Source organism: Lolium perenne, chromosome 1 (genome assembly GCF_019359855.2).
Source record: "Lolium perenne isolate Kyuss_39 chromosome 1, Kyuss_2.0, whole genome shotgun sequence".
NCBI classification, from domain to species: domain Eukaryota; kingdom Viridiplantae; phylum Streptophyta; class Magnoliopsida; order Poales; family Poaceae; genus Lolium; species Lolium perenne.
The window spans coordinates 254,416,388-254,441,911 of NC_067244.2; the positions used below are offsets into that span (position 1 = coordinate 254,416,388).

General features: G+C 47.6%; 1 long non-coding RNA gene across 1 annotated transcript; it reads left to right on the forward strand.

Annotated features, from left to right (window-relative positions):
• Positions 1 to 23,930: 23,930 nt before the first annotated feature.
• Positions 23,931 to 25,390, forward strand: LOC127327675 (uncharacterized). The gene is made up of 3 exons (XR_007868675.2): positions 23,931 to 24,723; positions 24,862 to 24,972; positions 25,077 to 25,390. It is a non-coding gene; the product is annotated as an uncharacterized lncRNA (long non-coding RNA).
• Positions 25,391 to 25,524: the final 134 nt, after the last annotated feature.

The following is a 25,524-nucleotide window of genomic DNA, read 5'->3' on the forward strand; positions in this document are numbered from 1 at the left end:
AGCCAAGGCCGAAGCTGATGAAGCCAAGGCGAAAGCTGCTGGTGTCGAGGAACTGCAGAAAAAACTTGAGGATGCTACAGCTGCCTTAGATGAGCACAAAGCTGCGCAAGCTTCTCGTGAAGAAGGAATCCTCAAGCGCCTGAAAACTCAGAGTCGCCGCACTTTCGGTAATGTTGCTGATCCCATCTATCTTTATGAGAATCGTTGTTTCTTGTCTTTTCACTAATGCTTTGTTTCCTTGACAGTCCAAACAAACCAGGAGTTTGATTTGACGAATCCTGTCGATGACCCGCTCCTTGACGCGCTTTCCTATCTGGAGCTTCATGGGTCCGAGATTCGTGAAGGTGTGTCGAATGCTAACGCAGTATTGTCGGCGTTGTTCCCCTACTTCTTCCCGAAGAAAGAGGAGCCCGCGACTTTTCTCAACCTTGCCAAGATGTTCAATACGCCGGAAGACCTTGGACTGAAGATGCGCCAGGAGAATATGAAGGTTGCCGTTGAAAACACTGTCGCTTTGGTTGCTGAAAGTCGACAGACTATTGACTGGATGAAAGTTGGCGACACCGAGCAAATAGAGCAATCAAGGTGGAAGTCGCTAATCAAGGCAGCCAAGCCCAACACGAAGAAGATCTTGGCTTATCTCGGGATTAAGCCAGCGTCGACTCCTAGCTCGTCAAGGCCGGAGGTCTAGTTGCATGCCTCTGTTTTTCTTTCTGTTTCTTTTGCTCTTGTCGCCAAAGTAATCATTTGGCGACACGTATTTCCTTAGCTCCACTGTAATGCCCTTGTAATTATTCCGAGAGATTAATGAAAAACTCTATCTTTGCTTGTCGTTTGATGTTGTCCTGTTTAAATTTCAGTTGATATTTGATAACTATACTCCAACTTCCGCTCCTTCCAATGTTTCGCCTTCTTCTTCTCGCGCGAGGAGAGCTTTTGCTGATATCGCACTGTCGACGATACCTTGTCGCAAGAACTGGACGAACTTCGACAACAACTTCAGTATGCGAAGAAGCAAACACTTATGATGATGGAGCAATCTCGTAAGTCATCTGAAGCCGAAAAAGTTGCTCTCCAGCAAGCTCGCGAGGCCGTGGCTGCTAAGGAAATTGCTGCTTCCGAGGCTGAAAAGGCGACTACTCGAGAAAACTTCATGCTCGAATTAATGAATGAAGCCAGTGCAGATATGTCGGGTATGCCTGTTTCATCCTCTGATATCTTTCATCTTCATGCTATTGTCTCTTAAAGGTTTTCACTTCTTTGTTTTGATAGGTGCCTTTACTGATGCTGCTGCCGAGGAAGAGAGGGTAAATGCTAGGACAAACCTCCTTGTTAATCTTTCCCTGGACCATGGTTCTTTGTTTTGGGCTACCCCAGAGAGGACCCGCCAAATTGTCAGATTTCAAGATCGCACCTCTCAAACTCGCGACTTCCTTGACTTCTCTACCAAGACCTTGTCCATGGTTTACAACTCCATGTTTCCTCGGAACGTCCAACCAAAAACTCTTCCTGAATTGATGGAAAGGTTCAAGGATGCTCGCAGTATCCATGATTTTGTCAAAGCTCAACTAGTAGCTGGCGCCAGATTTGCTCTTATCATGCTCTAGATCTGCCACTCGAATCTTGACCTTACCCAAGTTGTCGCGAAGGTTCACCAAAAGGTAAAACGTCGGAGAGTTGGTGTTGACAGGATTAACACGAAGGTTACGCCTATAGCCGAAGAAATGATTGAGGACCTTCTTCGGATGGACGCCGACTTTTTTGCCGATGGCCATTATGCCGATTTTCTTGGTGCTGCTCCTGAAGAAAACAGAGTTACTCTTGATGACATATTGAATCAAGACTAGTTATTTTCTTCTTGTAGATATTTCTTCTTTGTAATCCATGACTATATTGTAAAGCAATCATTATATTTTTCTGTTTGTCTAGCCCCCGAGTGTTTCGGTGACTCTTTACTGTATTTGTATATTTGCGAGGTTTTGAACCAAGGCATTTATATATTTATGGCGAATATGAGCCCCCGAGCTTTTTATTGAGTACTATTTTGTATTTTTATTGACTCACGAGGTATTTGAATACCAAGGCAAGGCTTTTCTGTTGTCGATGAACTATATTGAAATTCGTCGGAGCAAAGACTTTGATCATGTCGATAAAGAAGAAAAGTTATATTGTCACTATCTTTATTATATTGCAGCACCGCGAGCCCGCCTCATTAAAAACCTTCTCCGGCCCCACTCGGTGCCCCGAAAAAGGAAAAGAGTGCGTCTGAAAACTCGCGGGCGTTTCAGTACATTGAAGTTTTACAAGGACTATATTTCGACTCTAAGCGTAGAACCGCCTAAGTTGCGCCACGTTCCAGGGGTTTGGCTCCTCCACCCCTGTCTTCTTGTCCTTTATCCTGTATGCTCCTCCTCCGATTACTTCCGTAACAATGTAAGGGCCAAGCCATGGTGACTCGAGTTTTTCATGACTTTTTTGCGTGAGCCGAAGAACTAGGTCTCCCACCTGAAAAGATCTTGGCCGCAAACGTCGACTGTGGTAATTCTTCAAGTCCTGTTGATATTTGGTTACTCGAGATAATACTTCATCTCGAGCTTCATCAAGTGCGTCAACGTCGTCTTCTAGCGCTCTTCTCGACGTTTCTTCATCATATTCAGCGACACGTGGAGAGTTGTGCTCTATCTCGATTGGTAGTACTGCCTCTGCTCCGTGAACCAGGAAAAACGGAGTTTCCTGCGTTGCTGTGTTTGGTGTTGTTCGGATGCTCCACAACACGCTTGGTAGTTCTTCTGGCCAGGTATGTCGAGCTTTTTCCAGTGGTCCTAACAAGCGCTTCTTGATGCCATTGCAGATGATGCCATTGGCTTTCTCGACTTGCCCATTGGTTTGAGGATGTGCAACTGACGCAAAGTTCAGCTTGATACCCACCTCTTCGCAATAATCTTTGAATTCATGGGATGTGAAGTTACTGCCGTTGTCTGTGACGATGCTGTGGGGCACTCCAAATCTGAAGACGAGGCCTTTTACGAATTTTACTGCGGTTGCTCCATCTGGTGAATTTATCGGCTTCGCTTCTATCCACTTTGTAAACTTATCGACAGCTACTAGCATGTACTCCTTTCCTCCTGGCCAGGATTTGTGTAACTTACCCACCATATCAAGTCCCCATTGAGCAAAGGGCCATGACAATGGTATTGGTGCTAGCTCTGCTGCTGGAGAGTGAGGTTTTGCGGCAAACCTTTGACACGCGTCGCAAGTTCTTACTATGTCCTTGGCGTCCTCGATTGCTGTCAACCAGTAGAATCCTGCCCGAAAAACCTTGGCTGCGATAGCTCGACTACTTGCGTGGTGGCCACATATTCCTTCGTGTACATCCTTCAGAATTATTCTTCCTTCTTCGGGTGTGACACACCTTTGCAAGACGCCTGAAATACTTCACTTATACAATTCTCCCTTGACCACCGTGAAAGCTTTGGAGCGTCGAATTACTCGCCTTGCCTCAACTGGATCGTCGGGTATTTCTTTCCTTAGGATGTATGATATGTACGGCTGCATCCACGGTATCTGTATCACCATGACCAAGTCCTGATCTTCTTCTTCGTCCTCTTGCTTTTCCTTGGTAGCCCCCGAGGGTTTCTTCTCCTTCTTTTTTGATTTTGTCGACTTAGTGGATCTCTCTGTTATCTCTTCCCAAAATACACCTGGCGGGACTGCAAGGCATTGCGACCCGATGTTTGCAAGAACGTCGGCTTCGTCGTTGCTCAATCTACTAATATGATTTACTTCGCATCCATCGAACAACTTCTCGAGCTCGTTGTACACCTCCTTGTATGCCATCATGCTATCATTGACTGCGTCACATTGGTTCATAACTTGCTGTGCCACCAACTGTGAGTCGCCAAAGATTTTTAGTCGAGTTGCACCGTTGTGCTTTCGCCATCTTCATCCCGTGTATGAGAGCCTCATATTCTGCTTCATTGTTAGATGCGTTAGGGAACGTCATCCGAAGGATGTACTTCAACTTGTCGCCTTCAGGTGATATGAGTACTACTCCTGCGCCAGCCCCTTCTAGTCTCTTGGACCCATCAAAGTTCATGGTCCAGGTTCTCGATAAGTCTGGGGTCCCGTGTTTTGCAATTCCATCCACTCTGCGATGAAGTCCGGCAGAACTTGCGACTTTATTGCTTTTCTTTTCATACGTGATGTCCCGAGGGAAAGTTCTATTCCCCAAAGGGAGACACGACCCGTAGCTTCGGGTTGTTCAATATATTTGACAAAGGAGCTTCATTGACCACTATGATCGGATGTGCCGAAAAATAGTGGCGCAATTTTCGTGCTGTCGTGAACACTCCATATGCTATCTTTTGGTACTGCGGATACCTTTGTTTTGAGGGCGATAAAACTTCGCTAACAAAGTATACTGGCCTCTGCACGCCGTGGAGCTTTCCTTCTTCTTCCCTTTCGACAACTAGCACCGTGCTCACCACTTGGGGCGTGGCTGCGATATACAGCAGGAGAGGTTCCCTTTCTTTTGGCGCCACCAAGATTGGTGGTGTCGAGATCGTACGCTTCAAATCCTCGAAAGCTCTGTCGGCTTCTTCGTTCCACTGGAATTTATCTCCTTGTTTTATCAAAGCGTAGAACGGCAGCGCTTTTTCTCCCAACCTCGCGACGAATCTGCTCAAAGCAGCGACTCGCCCAGTTAGCTGTTGTATTTCTTTCAACTTTGTTGGCTTCCTCATTGTTACGATAGCTTGTATTTTATCGGGATTTGCTTCAATCCCTCTTGCTGAGACTAGGAACCCCAGAAGTTCTCCTGCTGGGACGCCGAAAGAACACTTCGTCGGGTTCAGTTTGAGGCAGAACTTATCAAGGTTGTCGAAGGTTTCCTTGAGATCCTCGATCAGCGTTGCCCCCTTTTTTGATGTTATGACGACATCATCAATGTATACTTGCACGTTCTTCCCAATCTGTGTCGCCAAACACTTCTGCATCATCCTCTGATATGTTGCTCCCGCATTTTTTAGACCAAAGGGCATTGTTCTGTAGCAAAACACGCCGTAAGGTGTAATAAACGCAGTCTTTACTTCATCTTCTTCTTTCAATCTGATCTGGTTGTAACCAGAGTATGCATCCAGGAAGGAAAGACGTTCACATCCAGCCGTGGAGTCGATAATTTGATCGATCCTTGGGAGGGGAAAGTGATCCTTTGGACAATGTTTATTGAGACACGTAAAGTCGACGCACATGCGAAGGACCTTAGTGTTTTTCTTCGGCACCAGCACAGGATTTGCTACCCATGTGGCTTCTGTGAATATCTCTTTGATAAATCCAGCTTCTTGTAGTCGATTGATTTCTCGACAAAGCATGGCTTTGCGGTTTGGTTCCAAACGCCGCAAAGGTTGTTTGATTGGTCTCGCTAGTGGATCCAAGTTTAGGTGGTGCTCGGCAAGTTCCCTGGGTACTCCTGGCATGTCAGCTGGACACCATGCGAAGATTTTCCAGTGCTCACGGAGGAACTCGACGAGCGCGCTTTCCTATGCGATATCCATGTTGTTTGAGATAGATGTCGTCTTTTTTGGGTCTGTCGGGTGAATCTGCACCTCTTTTGAATTTTTCTCGGTACTGAAAGTTGATTCTTTGTTTGGCCTTCCAACGTCTGGGCAAGACGTCGTAGTCAGTCATGCTTTTTGACGCCAAGTACTCAGCTTGCATCCCGAAAGTTTCTGACAACCGGTGGAAATCCTTGTCGCACTTATCGGCTAAGGCAAAGCTTCCTTTGACTGTGATTGGTCCCTTTGGTCCAGGCATCCTCCACAACAGGTATGTATAGTGTGGTACCGCCATAAATCTAGCATATGCTGGTCGTCCCAACAGAGCGTGATATTGCGACGGAAAATCCACGACTTCAAACTCGAGCCTCTCGATTCTATAATTTTCTCGGGTCCCAAACTGAACGTCGAGATTGATCTTTCCCAATGGATAACTTGGTTTCTCTGGTGTGATGCCGTGGAACCTTGTGTCTGTTGGTTTCAAGTTTGCTAAGGATATGTTCATCTTCCTCAATGTATCTGCATACATAAGGTTTAAGCTGCTGCCGCCGTCTATGAACACTCGAGAGACATCAAATCCCGCTATAACTGCTGGCAAAATAAGTCTTGATCGCCCTGTCGAGGAACTTGCTGCGGATGATCTGCTATTGTGAAGCCGATATCTTGTCCCGACCAATTAAGGTACTCAACTGTTGGTGGAGGCATTTTCTCTCGCCATAAACACCTGTCGTGAGATTACTTTCTCGAGCTCTATTGGACGGCCTTCCCTTCCGAATCATCGACACTGCTCCATTGGAGTTAGGATCAACATAAGGTGGTGGTGCAAAGCTGCCGCTATTCTGAGCTGATGCCGATTGTCTTCTCGTAATCGCGGGAGGAGGCGGCAAGTGAATCTCGCTCGGGTTCTCGGGGATTTCTCTGTGCTGCCCGCGCATTAGCGTTCTCTGCATACCGCAACATTGCCTGAAAATTTCGACAGTCTTTCTGCAGGTGCCCTGACTGTCTTTTACCGTTGCTGTCGAGGAAAAAATGCATCTGGCACGGTCCATTCATCATCTCTTCAGGGGACACGAAAGGTCTTGGGAACCTAGGCCCGCTACTTTGCATGTTGCGTGAATCATCCCTGTTATCACCTCGCTGTTCATTGCCTCTCTGGTAATCATCTCTGTTGCTTCCTCCTGTATTTGTCCGAAAACCTGCCGAAATTTGTCCTGGAGCGTCATAGTTCTGGTACGACCGAGGAAATCGTCGCCTCGGTTGATAGTTTCGACCACGGTCCTCCTCTGGCGACCTGTGCCGTTTGTTATGGACGGCGTCTTCTCCATCTGCCCATTTATTTGCTATCTCCATTAACGCGGATACTGTCTTTGGATTGGTCCGTCCTAAGTCCTCGACAAAATCTCCACGCCTGACTCCTGCGACAAACACATCTATTGCTCTCTCGTCAGATATATTTTCTGCCGAGTTTTTGATGATATTCCACCTCTGGATGTACTTTCTCATTGGCTCATCTGGCTTTTGTCGACACGCTCTCAACTCCTCTAACGACGCGGGTTTTTTGCACGTGGATCTGAAGTTCTTGACGAACACATCCTCGAAACTTTCCCAGCTGTCGATGGATCCTGGAGCGAGTTTCTTTATCCAAGATCGTGCAGCTCCACTCAAATGCACCTGGATGCTTTGCATGGCTGTTGCCCTAGTTCCTCCTGTCAGCTTCACCGTCTCCAGATAGTCGACTAGCCAATCCTCTGGATCTTGAAGGCCGTCGAACTTCTTGAAATTATCGGGTAACTTGAATCCCGAGGGACTCGAGTTTTCCGGACTCTCCTTGTAAAGCATGGCAAGCCACACATATCTTCGTCGGTCAGCTCCGGAGATTGCCGATGATCCCTTCTGCTCTGCCGCGCTCTGTCGACTCTTGCTTGTGCTGCTGTGTCTCTTGCTCCACTTGGCCCTTCAGGTGCTGCCAGCTGTTCTTTGCTTTGCAGGTCGTGGACTATTTTGCCTTGCCGCTCCTTCGGGAGGCGTTGATACAAACGCTGTCCCCATAGCTCCAACTCCTGCTACCGCCATATTGTACAGTGTTTCCCTTGGATCACCTGGAGTTGGTTTAGATGCAAGGATAAAAGCATGTGTCGCCATATACCCAGCCTCTGGTGTCTTAGGGATGATGTTTCCTCTTGTATCTATCGACATAAAAGACATGTCGAGGTTTTGGACCAAGTGCTCTCTTTCTGCTTCGGGTATGTGTTGCAGCCTTGATCTTGCTCATTCGCGCCTCCCCGTGGCTATCACCCGTAGTTCTAGATTGTCGACTTAGATCTGCCCTTCTCTGCTGGATGCGTAAGCTGCCTCCTTTCTCTGTTCAACTCAGCTGTCTGTTTTTCCAATTCCCCGGCAGCTCGTGCGAGCCTATATTGATATGCTTGCAATTCCTCCGGTGTGGCTGTGGTAGCCATTGGTTACGTGCCGTTCATATCTATCGCCGCTCTGTCCCAAGCTGCTTGTTAAAGTTGAACTCTAACTCGATGCTCAGGCCCGACGTATTTGTTGCCCAGGCCTTGGCGCAGATTGCAGGGATCGACGTATGGATTTCCCAAAGCGTCGAAAGCCTCGAGATGTCTCCTCTTGATCTTCAATGGCGTAAATCTGATGATACTTTGTACTCAGATCTACGTTGGGTTTGGTGACATCATCGTTGAGATTGATGAAGACCTTGCCCACTGTGAGAGATTTGTCGATGAAGTCGTAACTGTCGACATCGCTTGAGCCATCGCTTATATATGAGTCCGCAGATGACTCAAACGACATGTCGTTGAAGATCTTGGCGAGTTTCTCTCTTGCTCTGGTGCTGACGTAGCGTGTCGCCGAGGTTTCTTCTTCTCCTGACTCGATAGACGATGCATAGCTTGAAAAATCGGAATCGACCACCGACGATCCCGACGAAATCGGAATCTCGACACGATACGATCCTTCCTTCTCGACGCGAAAGTGAAACCTTCCGAACGTCATCTCCATGGGCTCCGCCAGATACGTATATGCATCCAAACGGGAGGGTGGGTGAGGAACAAAATCGACAAGACCAGCAGCGATCTGTTTACCTCGATCCATTGTGTTGCTTGCGGTTGACGATGTCGAAGATCTTGAGCGTACCATCGAGATCAGATCCATACGCCTCTAATTCCCACAGACGGCGCCAATTGACAAGGTATCAACTTGTCAATGCCTATGGATTGTAGGCTAGGGTTTAGTTGGAAGTAGAGGGTAAGTAGATCTCGAAGGTTTCAGCCGAAAAGTACTCGACGATTATGAAAACTAGGGTTTGCAGACAATGATTCGATTGATTCGTCGTCCCTCGACTCCCCCTTTATATAGGAGGTGGAGCCGAGGGATTCGTGCTATACAAGTTTACAGAGTCCGGAACGGTTTATAACTCATCCCGCCAGATTACAAATAACACTTCCTATCTATCTTTCCTTAATAGATCTTGGGCTCCCGAATCTTCTTATTCTTCGGGTATTGGGCCTCCAGTAAAACCCGGGTACTATATTCGGCAGGACCATTTGGGATGCCTATGTCAACAGCACATCCGTAACCTTAGTGGTTCTTGTCACTCCTCCAGATTCACGGAGACATGAACCCACTATCGAGCATAAATACTCCCTCTTGGAGTTACTAGCATCAACTTGGCCAGAGCATCTACTAATAACGGAGAGCATGCAAGATCATAAACAACACATAGACATAACTTTGATAATCAACATAACAAGTATTCTCTATTCATCGGATCCCAACAAACGCAACATATAGAATTACAGATAGATGATCTTGATCATGTTAGGCAGCTCACAAGATCCGACAATGAAGCACAATGGGGAGAAGACAACCATCTAGCTACTGCTATGGACCCATAGTCCAGGGGTAGACTACTCACACATCACTCCGGAGGCAACCATGGCGGCGTAGAGTCCTCCAGGAGATGAATCCCCTCTCCGGCAGGGTGCCGGAGGCGATCTCCTGAATCCCCCGAGATGGGATTGGCGGCGGCGGCGTCTCAGTAAGGTTTTCCGTATCGTGGCTCTCGGTACTGGGGGTTTCGCGACGGAGGCTTTAAGTAGGCGGAAGGGCAGGTCAGGAAGGGGCACGAGGGGCCCACACCCTAGGTCGGCGCGGCCAGGGCTTGGGCCGCGCCGCCCTATGGTGTCGCCACCTCGTGGCCCCACTTCGTCTCCTCTTCGGTCTTCTGGAAGCTTCGTGGCAAAATAGGACCCTGGGCGTTGATTTCGTCCAATTCCGAGAATATTTCGTTACTAGGATTTCTGAAACCAAAAACAGCAGAAACAAAGAATCGGCACTTCGGCATCTTGTTAATAGGTTAGTTCCAGAAAATGCACGAATATGACATAAAGTGTGCATAAAACATGTAGATAACATCAATAATGTGGCATGGAACATAAGAAATTATCGATACGTTGGAGACGTATCAATTCCTCACCGTCCACACGGCCAAGAAGACCGGCCAGCACCAGCGAACGCCACCCGCCTTCCGGTCGACGTCGCCAGCCACCGTCCAGGGCCGCCGCCCCGGCGTTCAAACTCCATCCGCCGAAGATCCGAGGGAACCCGGAGGACAACAGAGCAAGGGATCCGCGTCCGTGAGCGCCCGATGGCCAGCAACATCACCACGATCCTGGAAGTGGCCAGAGCGGCACCCGCAGCCCCATGGCTGCCTCGGGTATCAGATCTGGGAACTTGATGGGCTCGGCCGGGCCAGGGGCCCCTACCCCGGCCCGAGCGCGAGGCGGCCGCACTGGCCGCGCTGCCCGTCCGGCTCCACTTGCAGGGCGTTGCGCCGCCGCTGGACTGCCATAGCGCCGTGGTCACCCACCCTCGCGCCCGCCACCCGCCTTCCTCAGTCCGCAGCGGGCCGAGCTCGCGTCGCCCGCCGTAGCAGAAGCTTCCGCGGAAGCTGCCGCCGCCCGAGCACGCACTACCCGTAGAGCCTCCACGCCGCCGTCGAACGGCCGCGCTGCCACGCCCCCTGCCCAGCGCCGCGCCGCCATCACCGCGAGGAGGAGAGAAGCCGCCCCGCCGCCGCCGACGCCGACCGAGCTTCGCCCGGTGGCGCCTCCTGGCGGCGGCGAGGCAGGAGAGGAGGAGGCAGGACGAAACGTTCTCCTAAGAATAACATCCACGGCTGATGAGTGTGCATATATAGAACATGAGGGCATGTGAACCCACTTTTTGAATAGTTCCGTTTGTGATGTCAAAACATGTTTCAAAAATCGAAACACAAAATGATTTCCTAGATGATCTCAAATATGTGCCCTGGACGTGAGTTTCGTGACGAAAAAACTTTTTATTTTGTCTCGGCAAAAAAGTGAAATTTTGCAAGGCTATATAGCAGTATATATGTGACGTATTTTGTCTTTTTTAGATTTTGAAATAAAAAAGTGGTTTCTCCGCGAAAACTTTCGACGCACACATGAAACATGCGTACGTACCCGGATATTTTTATTTCAGAATTTTTTAACATTTGAAAAATACATTTCCAACTAGGATTCACATGCACCCATGTTTAAACCGGACTTTTCCCTGATAGCACGCGCTATCGTTATTTACCAGGATCGAGTACCTCACATAATAATGCATATGTATGTACTACATACGTACAACTATAATTGGTCAATCTGCAAATCGTTTCGCATGAGTGGAATGCGCCAATTAATGTATAATTTTAATTATGAATTAGGGTAAAAGATATGGTAGTTAACTAGGGTCGTACCGTCTCTATATATGCCGAGGCGAGAGGCTGGTCGTGGCGACAATTGACATTGCCTCCATCTAGTTCATCAACGAAAAGAAAAAAAAAACTCTTCCGATATGAAGCACTGGTGGAAAAAGGGGCTTTGGTCGCGGTTCGCAACTGCCATTAGTCGCGGTTGCGCAACCGCGACCAAAGTAGCGCGACTAAAGGCCCCCCCCCCTTTAGTCGCGGTTCCTTACGAACCGCGACTAAAGGCCCGTCCACGTGGGCCGCAGGCGAGCGCCAGGGCGGAGGACCTTTAGTCGCGGTTCTTCTGGCCAACCGCGACTAAAGGCCTCCGCAGGGTTTAGGGTTTAGCCCCCCTCCCCCTAAATCTGGTTTCTTTTTAATTTGTATTGTTTTATTTCTTTTGGGTTTTAATTTTGAAGGAGTTTCACATATTGTACGGTACTGTATACATACATGCATATGAATGTACAATTTCAAACAAATTTGAAATTAGAACCAAAAAGAATTCAAGAGGAATATACAATATATATTCAATATCGGATGACCATATACAATATATATTCAATATCGGATGACCATATACAATTTTGAACAAGTTAGTTACAAATTCTGGTGCATATAAAGTTCTACGTCATCGTAATAGTGTTCTCCTCTAGGATCGATGACTTCCCTCGCCAACCATCCAGCTAGTTCCTCTTGAAGTGGTCGGAAGCGAGCTTCTGGACTAAGCGTCTTCCGGAGGTTATTCCTCAGGATGTTGTTCTCACACGTCTGGTCCCGCTCATTGCAGTATCTCCGGATCCTCTCACAAACATAGTATCCACATAGATTGGTCCCCGGTGGCTGAATATCCCCGATCGTCCGCACTGCCATTTTAAAATGTAGCTCTTTTTTGAATTCACCGACCTTGGTATCTACGAACCGTCTCCAAACCCTACGAGGCAAAGAAAATTAAATAAACAAGAGAGTTATTAATTAGTTACTTGATATTAGTAAATGATGAACGAAATAGGCCGATCGATATAGAGCGCAAATGAATGAAAATAATTACTTTTGCATCATTTTTCTCATGTCGGCCCAAAGCGCCGGATCCATATTCAGAGAGTCGTGGACGAGAACAGAGGAGGTCTGAACTTGAATTACCATAAGAATCCAGTGGAACCTGCGGACACGATACATGCACAGTCATGCATAACTCATCGATTAGCCACATACCATGCATGGAGTAAACAAAAGAGAATGTGCTCAAGACAGAAACACTCACCCAAAATGGTAAGGAAATAGAATATCACTTTTCTGTTGCTGTTTTCTAATAAACCGCCACAGGTCATCCTCCACGTCGGCGGGGTGGTGTTCTAACACATGTGAATTAACGATGTGTGGGTCAATGAACCCAACATCATGGATGTTCCTTATTCGCATTTCCCGCTTCTTCATTCTGCATAATAGCGTACACAACAAGATAGTTAGGACAAGCAGGCAATGAACGAGATGGGGTAGAAATTAATAAATCACTTACGTAACGTAGCAACCGATGATAGATTTGTCGAGGTCGCGCAGATTGAACAATGGAACAATTCACTCAGATGAATTTGTACCCAGTAATGTTTGAAGTGATGCTCATATCTAACTTCCGCATAGATATACTCTTTGGCGTTTTTATGTTTTATGTAACCCTTGTACCAATTTAGCAGACCTAGCATTTGTCGAGGTAGATCCCCTTCCTGCGCAGGCTCGACGAGAGGGCCATTCTTCACATATGTAAATACTACGTCCTTCATTGGCGCCTCATCAAGGCCTAGCGATTGCACGAAGAGTGATACCTAACTCGGCCGCTTGTTCTCCGGCACTCGTTACAGTCAATCCATGTCTGCCGCAGCTGCTATGATATCGGGGGCATCCGGATCGGCGGCTTGCACTATGAGCGGGGCGATCGATTGTTTACTTTGTTCCCGAGCTGGGCAACTTCTTTCCCCTTTCTAATTTTGACTCGGCCTCGTCCTTCAAGGCTTTCTTCTCCGCCAACTCTTTCCTGTTCTTGAACGCGAGTGCTTGCCTACGAAGTTCACGTAAATAGTCGTCAGGCAGATTCTTCGCGGCTTGGGACGGTGTGTTCAAAAATGACTTAGCCCACTGCTTTTCCTTGTCGAATATACGGCTTGGGCTCGCCTCTATTTTCTTCTTGACGCTCGCCTTCCATTTCTCTAAATCAGCAGCCGCGCCCGCCTCGACTTCCTCGGCACTACTTTCCCAAGGCCTCGTGGGGAGAGGCTTCAGTGATACCTCCGGTACCTTTGTTTTCTTAGGTACGTAAGGGTCCGGGTTAATAACCCAGGACTGCTTCTGCTTCTTCGCCGGAGGTGGATTGGGGGGCGGTACCGGTGTCTGATCACACGCCGGACGAGGATCGGGGCGCGGCGTCGCTGGCCGACGTGAATGAGGTGTATTAGGTGAAGCACCACCGCCACCGTCACCGCCACCGCCACCGTCACCGCCACCGCCACCGCCACCGTCACCGCCACCGCCACCACCACCACCGTACGGGGTGGACTTGTTGGCGCCGCCCGGAAACTTGATAAATTTCTTCTGCCATAGAATGAACTGCGCTTGACATCTCCAAGTCTTTTCACCCCTTCGTGTATAGCAATGTCAATGTCCAGGTTTTCAAACCCTTGGACTATCTCCTCCACCGTGACACGAGCATAGCCATCTTGAATGGGGTTGTTGTGGTGGAGTGCTCCAGGTGGCAAAGCACTGCCGATGGCTACCTTCATGGACATGTTCCCGATAGGATAATACAGATGACATGCTTTCATCTCCTTTATATCGTCCACGGGGTAGCGAGGAGGCTCCGGTGCAGTAATTTGGACCACCAGAGGCTCCGGTGCAGTAATTTCTATCGTCGGTGCACCAGCCGGTGAGGCCTCCGTGGAAGCCACGCTGCTTCTTCTCCGCTGCTGGCTTCCGAGATCCATTGGATGATCTTCAGCATGCTGCGCCCGAGCTGCATCTCTTTCGGCTACTAGTACACTCACGGTTTCCTTCAAGACATCCATTTCCGTTACCAACTTCGCCACAACATCTCGCATCCCGATCCATCTTTCTCTTACGGCTTCGTAACCGTACGGGTCATCGTCTGGGGGAACCCTACTTTCCACGGAATGGGCCCCATGCCTCGTATACGTCCTCCGTGTTCAGGATTCCCGAGGGCTTTTGTCAGGGCGTCGTTCTCTCTGTTGAACCTGATCCTCCCCTCTTGAGCCTCCCTCATTGCCTTAATAAGCTTTTTGGTGGGTGTAATTATTTTGCCCTGGTAAACACACTCCCCTGTCTCCGGGTTCAGCGATCCCCCATGCCCGTACCACCAGCTTTTGGCCCTTGGGTCCCATCCCTCCGTACCTGGACGGATTCCTCGCGCCCTCAGCTCGTTCTCCATCTTCTCCCACTTAGGCTGCCAAAAGCGATACCCTCCTGGCCCCATTTTATGATTGTACTCCTTCTTGGCCGCATTTTCCTTATTTTTTTTCGATAGTTCAAGGAACTGCTCCGATTTCTTTTGCTTCACAAATTCTGGCCAATCATGTTGCAGTTTCTCATATTGTCCTTTGAAATCCGGAGTCTTGCCCTGGTTGACAAAGTCATGGGCTAGATTTTGCTTGTATTTCCGGAATGCGTTGGCCATCCTAGAAAGAGCGAACTGTTTGACTAGCTTGCGCCTCTCCTTGTTTTCCGCAATCTTGTTACCCTCCTCATCGTATTTGCGGTATTCCGGAGGTAGAACGAAATGTTCCATAAGCTTGTTGAAGCAATCTTTTTTTTCTCTCTTATCGACAAAAGTGAAACCAACACGTGCCTTCTTTGGCTCATTCCACTCCTGGCGGGTGATCGAGACGTTGTCTCTAACAACGGCTCCGCATTGGCTGACAAACTTGGTGGCGTTCTTGCTGGGCTCCAGCGGCCTGCCGGTTGCTTCGTCGACAACATCGATGGTGCATGTTTCTCCTGGTTTCATCGTCTTGGTTGCGCCACGCTTTGACGACGTACTCGATTTTTTCGACGATCCGGCCGAGGGCTAAAATAAGAAAGAGAGTCGCGCGCGTTAGTACACACACATTTATTCAAATCAGTTAGTTTGTATCACCAGACGCTCAAGATGTATATATATATACCTCGGCGCCGGAGGTGGTTGCTACTTCCAATTGAAGATCATCGTTTATCGACGTTTCTTCGGCATCATCTGCTTGCTGACGGCGCCCTTCATCTTCACACTCAAGGTTCAGATAAGAAGAGATATCATCTTCTTCTTCTCCGGTCGGCACATATGGAATATCGCCTTTTATGATGCCGAACATATGGTCTTCAGCGTCCGGATCATAGTTGTCCAGAATCGGGTCAGCTCTATCGTCCGCCATATGTCAGTCCTGAAAACATGTAGTCAAAACAAATTAATTAAGTGCAGAAGGGGGGCGGTGGCGGTGGCGAAAGGGCGGTGCCAAAAGGAGGGGGCGAGGAAAGGGTGGGAGAGGGTGTCGCGGTATATGCGGGGTCGCGGTGGCGAAAGGGGGGCGGCGGAAGGTAGGCGCGCGGTGGCGGTGGCGAAAGGGCGGCGGTGGCAAAAGCGCAGTGGCGGTGCCGTGTGTTCTCCTGTCCCCATTACCCCATCCCTGTTTGCTGTGGCTGTGCGGTGGTGGGATTGGCCGACTAGTCCGTCGTTAGCTTATATATGCATGATGCAACCCACCGGACTTCTTTCGTGTCATGGGATTGCCCGTCTCCTCTAACATGTAATTCGTTTTTTGTTGGTTCATCAAACATGTTTATTTGGTTCACCCACTTTAGTTACATATTGTGATGAAACAACAAGTTACATATTGTGATGAAACAACAAGTTTATTTGGTTCACCGGCCCACTTTAGTCAAATTTTAGTTTTTTAGTCAAATTTTAGTTTACAATTTTAATTAACAACAAGTTTATTTGGTTCACCGGCCCACTTTAGTCAAATTTTAGTTTTTTAGTCAAATTTTAGTTTACAATTTTAATTAACAACAAGTTTATTTGGTTCACCGGCCGGCCCACTTTAGTCAAATTTTAGTTTTTTAGTCAAATTTTAGTTTACAATTTTAATTAACAACAAGTTTATTTGGTTCACCGGCCCACTTTAGTCAAATTTTAGTTTTTTAGTCAAATTTTAGTTTACAATTTTAATTAACAACAAGTTAATTCGTTTAAGTCAATTTTTAGTTTTTTTTCCAAAATCTTTTGAAGTCAAATTTTAGTTTACAATTTTAGTTAGCAAAAACAAAAAAAAACAAAAAAAAATGAGATCGGGCCGGGCGCCGTACGTGTATCAAGGCGCGCCCCGCGCTTCTCTCTCTCCGCGCGGCGGGCGGCGGCGGTTCGAGAGGCGGCGACGTGCAGAGGGTACTGCGGCGGGAGGCACTGCGGCGGCGGCAAGGCAGGTGCAGCGGCGCGTGTGCGGCCGGAGAGTTCGCGCGGGCGCGGCGAGTCGACGACGTACGTACGGGGGCGCCGGGCCGGGGGCAGCGAGGTCGCCGAGGGCGGCGGCGGCTGCGGCCGTTGATGGCGGCGGCCTGGCGAGGGCGGCGACGTGCGAGGGCGCGGGGGCAGCTCGACGGCGTCGCCGAGCAAAGCGAGCGAGGGCGGCGACGTGCGGAGAAGCTTCACGGATCGACGGAGAAGACGAAGATCGAACCGCCGTCCGCGGAGCGCGGTATTTATATCGTCGGGGCTTTAGTCGCGGTTGGGTTACCAACCGCGACTAAAGGGTACTTTAGTCGCGGTTGGTAACCCCAACCGCGACTAAAGCCTTTTTTCGCACCTTTTGCGGTTCATGAAATCGATTTAGTCGCGGTTGGCCTGGCCAACCGCGACTAAAGGCTTTTCGAAATTATTTCGTTTCAAAAATGTTGAGAGTACATATAATATATCAAAAAATTCATAAAAATAAAACTAATTCAATTCAAAATGTTAAAAATACAAATTATATATCAAAAAATTAAGAAAAATAAAACTAATTCATTTCAAAAATGTTTAGAATACATATAATATATCAAAAAATTCATAAAAATAAAACTAATTCAATTCAAAATTTTAAAAATACAAATAATACATCAATAAATTCAGAAAAATAAAACTAATTCAATTCAAAATGTTAAAAATACAAATTATATATCAAAAAATTAAGAAAAATAAAACTAATTCATTTCAAAAATGTTTACAATACATATAATATATCAAAAAATTCATAAAAATAAAACTAATTCAATTCAAAATTTTAAAAATACAAATAATACATCAATAAATTCAGAAAAATAAAACTAATTCAATTCAAAATGTTAAAAATACAAATTATACATCAAAAAATCAAAAAGTAAAACTAATTCAATTCAAATTCTTAAAAATACAAATAATATATCAAAAAATTAAGAAAAATAAAACTAATTCATTTCAAAAATGTTTACAATACATATAATATATCAAAAAATTCATAAAAATAAAACTAATTCAATTCAAAATTTTAAAAATACAAATAATACATCAATAAATTCAGAAAAATAAAACTAATTCAATTCAAAATTTTAAAAATACAAATAATACATCAATAAATTTAGAAAAATAAAACTAATTCAATTCAAAATGTTAAAAATACAAATTATATATCAAAAAATCAAAAAGTAAAACTAATTCAATTCAAATTCTTAAAAATACAAATAATATATCAAAAAAATCAGAAAAATTCTTCCCGCCACTTTCTTCCCGCCACTTTCTTCCCGCCTCTTTCTTCCCGCCACTTTCTTCCCGCCACTTTCTTTCCGCCTCTTTCTTCCCGCCACTTTCTTCCCGCCTCTTTCTTCCCGCCACTTTCTTCCCGCCACTTTCTTTCCGCCTCTTTCTTCCCGCCACTTTCTTCCCGCCACTTTCTTCCCGCCTCCTGTCTTCCCGCTCCCATTTTTCTCGCCATTTGTCACTACATATAGGTAGCCCGGCTTGGCCAGCATTATCACATCTCTACAATCTCTCATCACTCTCTCATGGCTTCCACCGCACCCACTCTAACCTACCAGCAGGTGGAGGAGCTTTGCGCCTCGAACTACCCTTGCCCACCGGGCTACCGCGTCCCTTCCGGCTGGAGCCTAAGCGCGGCGGCGTGCCGGTCCCTCCCGTCCTCGTGTACTGCGCGTCGGGCGGCCATCACGAACCACTACTACCTCGACCTCACGCCGGAGCAGCGGATGAATCCCCGCTGGCATCCCGATAACCAGCATACTTGGGACGCCTTCTTCATCAATCGGCGTGAGAGGGCGCTCGCCAGGTATGAGGAGGACGGTCTGCCTCCTGGAAACTTCCACGAGGCCGGCCGTCGGCTATGGTGGTACGGCCGGACTCTGCAGAGCGTCATGGACTACATCACGGCCGGCGATATCCCCCGCCTGCGCTACCCTCGATTCGAGCCACGAGCGCCGCCCCGACGACAGCCGACGACAAGCAGCGACGACGACGCCGGCAACTTAGAAGGCGACGACTACCAGTACAACGGCGGCGGCTATGAAGACTACGAGTATGCATATTATACGCCTAGGCAGGAGTATGACTAAATCACTCCAAATTTCATGTATGCAGGAGTATGACTTAGTCACTCCAAATTTCTTGTATGCAGGAGTATGACTTAGTCACTCCAAATTTCATGTATCATCAGTGCTATCTCGAGTCAATTGAATCATTCGAAAATGGACACCAAACACATCACGGGTAATATAATTCACATGATCCATTCAACAAAGTTTGGTACAATAAATTATTACACATCATTTCTTTCCTTGTGTCCCTGCTTGCTTACGATTGTGCCGTATCCATGGAGCATCCTCATCATTTAACTTAATGCTTGGGTCGGTGTTCACTTTGAAGGGCGGAATTTCAGCAAACATATTATAATCTTCTGACATGTCTGTCTTCTCCTCCACTCCCACGATGTTTCTTTTCCCTGAAAGAACAATGTGGCGCTTTGGATCATCGCATGATGTACTGATCGTTTTCTTATCTTTCCGTTTCCTCGGTTTGCTACTCATGTCCTTCACATAGAAAACCTGAGCGACATCTTTCGCTAGGACGAATGGTTCGTCAAGGTAACCAAGATTGTTGAAATCCACCATTGTCATTCCGTATTGCTGGTCCACCTTTACCCCACCTCCTCGTTAGCTTGAACCATTTGCACCGAACAAAGGGACCCTAAAGGAGGGTCCATAGTCAAGTTCCCATATCTCCTCTATGTAACCATAATATGTGACCTTTTGCCCATTCTCGGTTGCTGCATCAAAGCGGACACCACTGTTTTGGTTGGTGCTCTTTTTATCTTGGGCGATCGTGTAAAATGTATTCCCATTTATCTCGTACCCTTGGAAAGTCGTTATAGTCGAAGATGGTGTCTTGGCCAACATGTACAAATTGATCTACAACCTTATTGTCACTCATTAAATGTTTTCTCAACCAACTGCCGAAAGTCTCCATGTGGGCCTTCCTAATCCAGGATTCGGGCTTCCCAGGGTTGTCCGAGCGTAAAATATTCTTGTGTTTCTCAAAGTACGGAGCCACCAAGCTGGAATTGGTCGAATCGTGTGGTGTGCTTCAGTCAGAGAATGGCCGTCCATACATATCATTGATTTCCTTCCGATCGTGCCTTTTCCACTTAGTCTCCCCTCGTGCCGCGATCGAGGAAGACCAATCGGCTTAAGGTCAGGAACAAAGTCAACACAAAACTCAATTACCTCCTCATTTCCATAGCCCTTGGCGATGCTTCCTTCTGGCCTAGCACGGTTACGAACATATTTCTTTAATACTCCCATGAACCTCTCGAAGGGGAACATATTGTGTAGAAATACAGGACCGAGAATGGAAATCTCATCGACTAGGTGAACCAGGAGGTGCGTCATAATATTGAAGAAGGATGGCGGGAACACCAACTCGAAACTGACAAGACATTGGATCACATCTTTCTGTTACCGTTGTAGAACTTCTGATTGATTACCTTCTGAGAGATTGCATTGAGGAATGCACATAGCTTCACAATGGCTACTCGAACATTTTCCTACAGAGCCCCCTCAAAGCAATCGGAAGCAATTGCGTCATAATCACGTGCGCTCGTGAGACTTCAGGTTTTGGAACTTTTTCTCCGCCATGTTGATTATTCCCTTTATATTGGACGAGAATCCCGACGGGACCTTCATACCGCTCGTGCATTCAAAAAAGATGACCTTCTCTTCTTTGGTCAGAGCGTAGCTGGCACGACCTTGAAACCGTTCCGGATGCCGGTCATCAGGGTCTTTCAAACTTTGCTGGTCCTGCCGTGCTTCCTTTGTATCATTTGACTTCCCATACACGCCCAAGAAGCTTAGGATGTTCACGCAAATATTCTTCGTAACGTGCATCACGTCGATTGCAGAGCGGACTTCTAGGACTTTCCAATATTCTAGCTCCCAGAATATAGATTTCTTCTTCCACATGGCTACGTGCCCGTCAGCTCCCTTCGGAACTGATTGTCCGCCAGGACCCTTTCCAAAGATGACTTTCAAACCCTTGACCATATCAAATACCTCAGCACCAGTGTGTTCTGCAGGCTTCGGCCGGTGATCTGCCTTGCCGTTGTAATGCTTGCCTTTCTTTCTTACTGGATGACCTTTCGGAAGAAATCGACGATGCCCAAGGTACACGTTCTTCTTACAATTTGGCAAATGTACACTTTCAGTCTCATGTAAGCTGGGCGTGCATGCTTTGTATCCCTTCTTTGACAGTCCCGAAAGGTTACTAAGAGCAGGCCAATCGTTGATGGTTACGAAAAGCAACGCTCGTAGGTCAAATTCCTCTTCTTTGTGCTCATCCCACACACGGACACCAGGTCTGCCCCAACTAATGGCCTTAGGTACACATCGATGTCGTTGCCGGGTTGCTTCGGACCTTGGATGAGCACTGGCATCATAATGAACTTCCGCTTCATGCACAACCAAGGAGGAAGGTTGTAGATGCATAGAGTCACGGGCCAGTACTATGGCTGGAGCTCGCTCGCCAAAAGGATTCATGCCATCCGTACTTAGACCAAATCTTATGTTCCTTGCGTCGGCTGCAAAATCTTTGAACTCTCTCGTCGATCTTTCTCCATTGCGTTCCATCTGCGGGGTGTCTCAACTCCCCGTCCGACTTACGGTCCTCTTTGTGCCATCGCAACAACTTGGCATGCTCTTTGTTCCTGAACAGACGTTTCAACCGTGGTATTATAGGAGCATACCACATCACCTTGGCGGGAACCCTCTTCCTGGGTTTCTGGCCCTCAACATCGTCACCAGGGTCATCGCCTCGATCTTATAACGCAATGCAAAGGTATACCGGGCATTCATTCAAATTCTCGTATTCACTGCGGTAGAGGATGCGATCGTTGATGCATGCATGTATCTTCGTAACCTCTAAACCTAGAGGGCAGACAACCTTCTTTGCTTCGTACGTAGTGGCGGGCAACTCGTTATTCTTTGGAAACATATTCTTCAACATTTTCAGCAAGTTTTCAAATGCCGAGTCAGCTACACCTGCCCGTGCCTTCCATCTCAGCAAATCCAGCAGCAGCCCAGCTTTTTCAGACCATCATCGCATCCGGGGTACAGCGCCTTCTGTGATCCTCTAACATGCGATCCAAATTCTCCTCTCTTTTTCAGTTTCGCAGCGTCTCCGTGCATCAGCAATGGTCCGACCAAGATCATCAACGGGATCATCACGTGCCTCTTCTTCACCTTCCCCTTCACCTTCCCCTTCACCTTCAGCATCCTCCATGAAAGTATCACCGAAATGAGCAAGATAGCTTTCATCGATGAAATCATCCCCTTCTTCATCTTCTTCCATTATAACCCCTCTTTCTCCATGCTTGGTCCAACAATTATAGCTTGGCATGAAACCGTGCCGAAGCAGGTGCATGTGAACATCTCTTGAGGAAGAGTAACCATTCTGATTCTTACATTTAACACATGGACAGATAACAAAACCCCCCTGCTTGTTCGCATTAGCCACTACGAGGAAATCTTTCAAACCCGCACTGAACTCGCCGGAGAGTCGGTTACCGTACATCCATTGTCGATTCATCTGCATTATTATAATATAAAATATATAATTAACCATCATATGCATTTGTTAAACTAACTAGCTACAAACAATATAAATTAAACAATGAACTACACACACATGCACATTTTATCAACGACACATCAAAGGTTCAAGTTGCTAACCGCGATCGAGGAGGAAAAAATAAATGAGAAAGCTCAAGTGTGGCTCCAACACTTCATATCATGTTTGTTTCATGCTCTTGGGGCATTTCATCAAACACCTTATGTGCATAAGAGGAACCAAAAGCAAACCTAACACCCACTTGTGAAGCTTGTGAAGAGAATGGCACCAAATGGCTAAGTGTTGGCTGCTGGGTGGGTATATATAGGGGAGGGGCTTTAGTCCCGGTTGGCCTGGCCAACCGCGACTAAAGGCCTTCGGGCACCTTTAGTCGCGGTTGGCCTGGCCAACCGCGACTAAAGACCCCCCACGTGCACCGGCTGGCCACCGAGCGCCCTGGGCCCAGGCCTTTGGTCGCGGTTCGCCACACGAACCGCGACTAAAGACCCCATTAGTCGCGGTTCCTTCACCGTCGCGACTTATGGGGCTTCCCGGAAGCCTGTTTTTCCACCAGTGAAGGAGGCCAGCGTGGTGAACGTGATTGCTCATGTGTTGATGGTGTGCCTTCTTGTCGGTGGAGACTGTAAGCATATCATCACAACTATCCACTATCTTTTAGAAAATCGACTTATCCATGTATATATACGAGGTATATATACTTGCATATTTTGTGAGCTGACAAGTATAGGATATTGTATATGTATAGGATATATATTGTATATGTAGGTCGCCCTGATACCCGAAGGAGCTACCGAGATGCTCGTGCCGACACAACTTCGGTTGATTTATCGTCAGATGAGAGTAAGATTAAGTTAATAATGTGTCTCCTAGGGGATGCAAGAACAAAGGTGAAACAATTATCGTCCAGTGCATCTGTTGCCTAACTAAGCCAGACGTGCCGTGTTTTCATTCCATAACAGTGTCAGGCAAATTGCCCACCCCTGAATTTAAAATAAGGGTGTGCATTACTAACCATATAAAATACTCCCTCTATTGGTAGAAAGGATGTCTCAACTTTGCATGTATCTACACACTAAAATGTGTGTAGATACATACATATTTTACAAATTTCAGACTTCATTTTATGGACGGAGGGAGCTATTCGAGTAAAATTATGTATCGTGTTCAAATTTTGTATACAAGTTTTAGGGTGATTGGCATTTTTAATAACCGTTCATCTGCCCCGATCTAACGGTGATAATTAGACGGAACCAAATTGACGGAACCGGAACCGCGGGACCAGAACCAAAATTTGTGGGACCGGAACCTCAAATATAATTTACCAACATTATAAAAAACACCTCATATTTACACATATCTTAAATCTGCCCGGTGTAGACCAAAAAAAAACCACCCCTCATATTATCAGTACTATCCGCTCGTCTCTCTCACAGCCGCTCAGCTCAGTCTCTCTCACTCTCTCCACAGCTGCGACTAGTACTGGCGTCGGGACGGAAGGGATGGCGAGGGGACGGCGACGGAGTCACGGCGATCCCCGCGACGGAAGGGATGGCGAGGGGACGGCGGCGGCGGGTCTCTCCCGTCCATCTAATGGAGGGGAGGGGAAGGGGACGGACCAGCCTGCCCCGGCGATCCCCGCGACGCAGGTGACGGTGAGGGGACGGCGACGGAGTCCCGGCGATCCCCGTGACGGAGGGGACGGCGGCGGCGGGTCTCTCCCGGCCATCTAATGGAGGGGAGGGGAAGGGGACGGACCGGCCTGCCCCGTCGATCCCCGCGAGGCAGGGGCGGAGACGGCTGCCCTCCGACGGAGGGGAGCCTGTCCCGGAGCCGCCGCCGCCACGGAGCCGCCGCCGCCACCGCGAGCCGCCGCCCCTCCCCCGTGGCGGGACTCACAGCCCCGGCCTGTCCTTCGAGCGTCGACACCCCCTCTCCTCTGCCGCGAGCCGCCACGCCCTGCTCCCGTCGCGGGACCCGTCTTGTCCGCCGACGAAGGGGATGGGATGGTGGGAAGCGCTTGTCGCCGCGGCTGAGGAGGGGAGGAGCGGCGGCAGCGACGTTTGTAGAGGCCGGAGAGGGGAGGAGCGGCGGCTGCGGCGTGTAACGTGACCGGCGAGAAGAGAAGCGGTGGCGGCGGCGGGTGGCTGTCGGCCGACGGAGCTAGGGGAGGAAGGAGTGGGCGGCGGCCGCTTCGGCGCAACTTCACATGCCCGGTAAGGCATCGATCATTGCCAAAATGCCAGGTGACCTTAGTATAGCCTACTTCCGATGCCCTGTGCTTATCAGTATTTGATGTATCTCCAGTATTTGATTTATCTTCGGCGTTTCTTCTGATGCCCTGTGCTTATCAGGATACAGAAGGTATGATTGTTCTGATATCGTTAGCTACATGGGTGGTGTGAACTGTGGCAAAACGACAATGACAAGAATCTGAATGCACTTAAGAAGCATAATCTTGTAAGGTTGTCCTCCTCCGATAGTTCTTTCCCCTGTTCTTGAAATTTTCAATTTTGGACTAATATTCTCTGATGCTTCTGTTACTGAACTTTTGTAATTCTGTTTCTAGGTCCAGGCCACTGGTGAGGACTTTTCTGTTGAGCCATCTGATGAGAGGAGGTAAGACGGCAGGTGCATGTGTTTGATCTAAGGTAATGTGTAGCTGTGACTGGAGCAAATATCTTACTATGCTTACCACATTACCGATGAACAGAAAAATCAGAAGCGGTATGGTGAAACAATAAAAATGCCTTCTAATGATGTTGGAACTTGTTCATTTGGCGTTTGTGAATAGTGATATAGTCAACCTTTATATACAATAACTGTGGTACTAATCATACTGATAACATCAGCCCTTATTATCAACTTGAAACTTATCGGAAGCCAGCTGATGATCACAAGGATTTTGTAACCTATAACATTGCTTAGAACTAGTAGCATAGAAATAACAAGTCAAAACAACTGGAAAATTGAAGAGAATTCTAATAAGATCATTCATCACCGTTTGAGCAACTTCA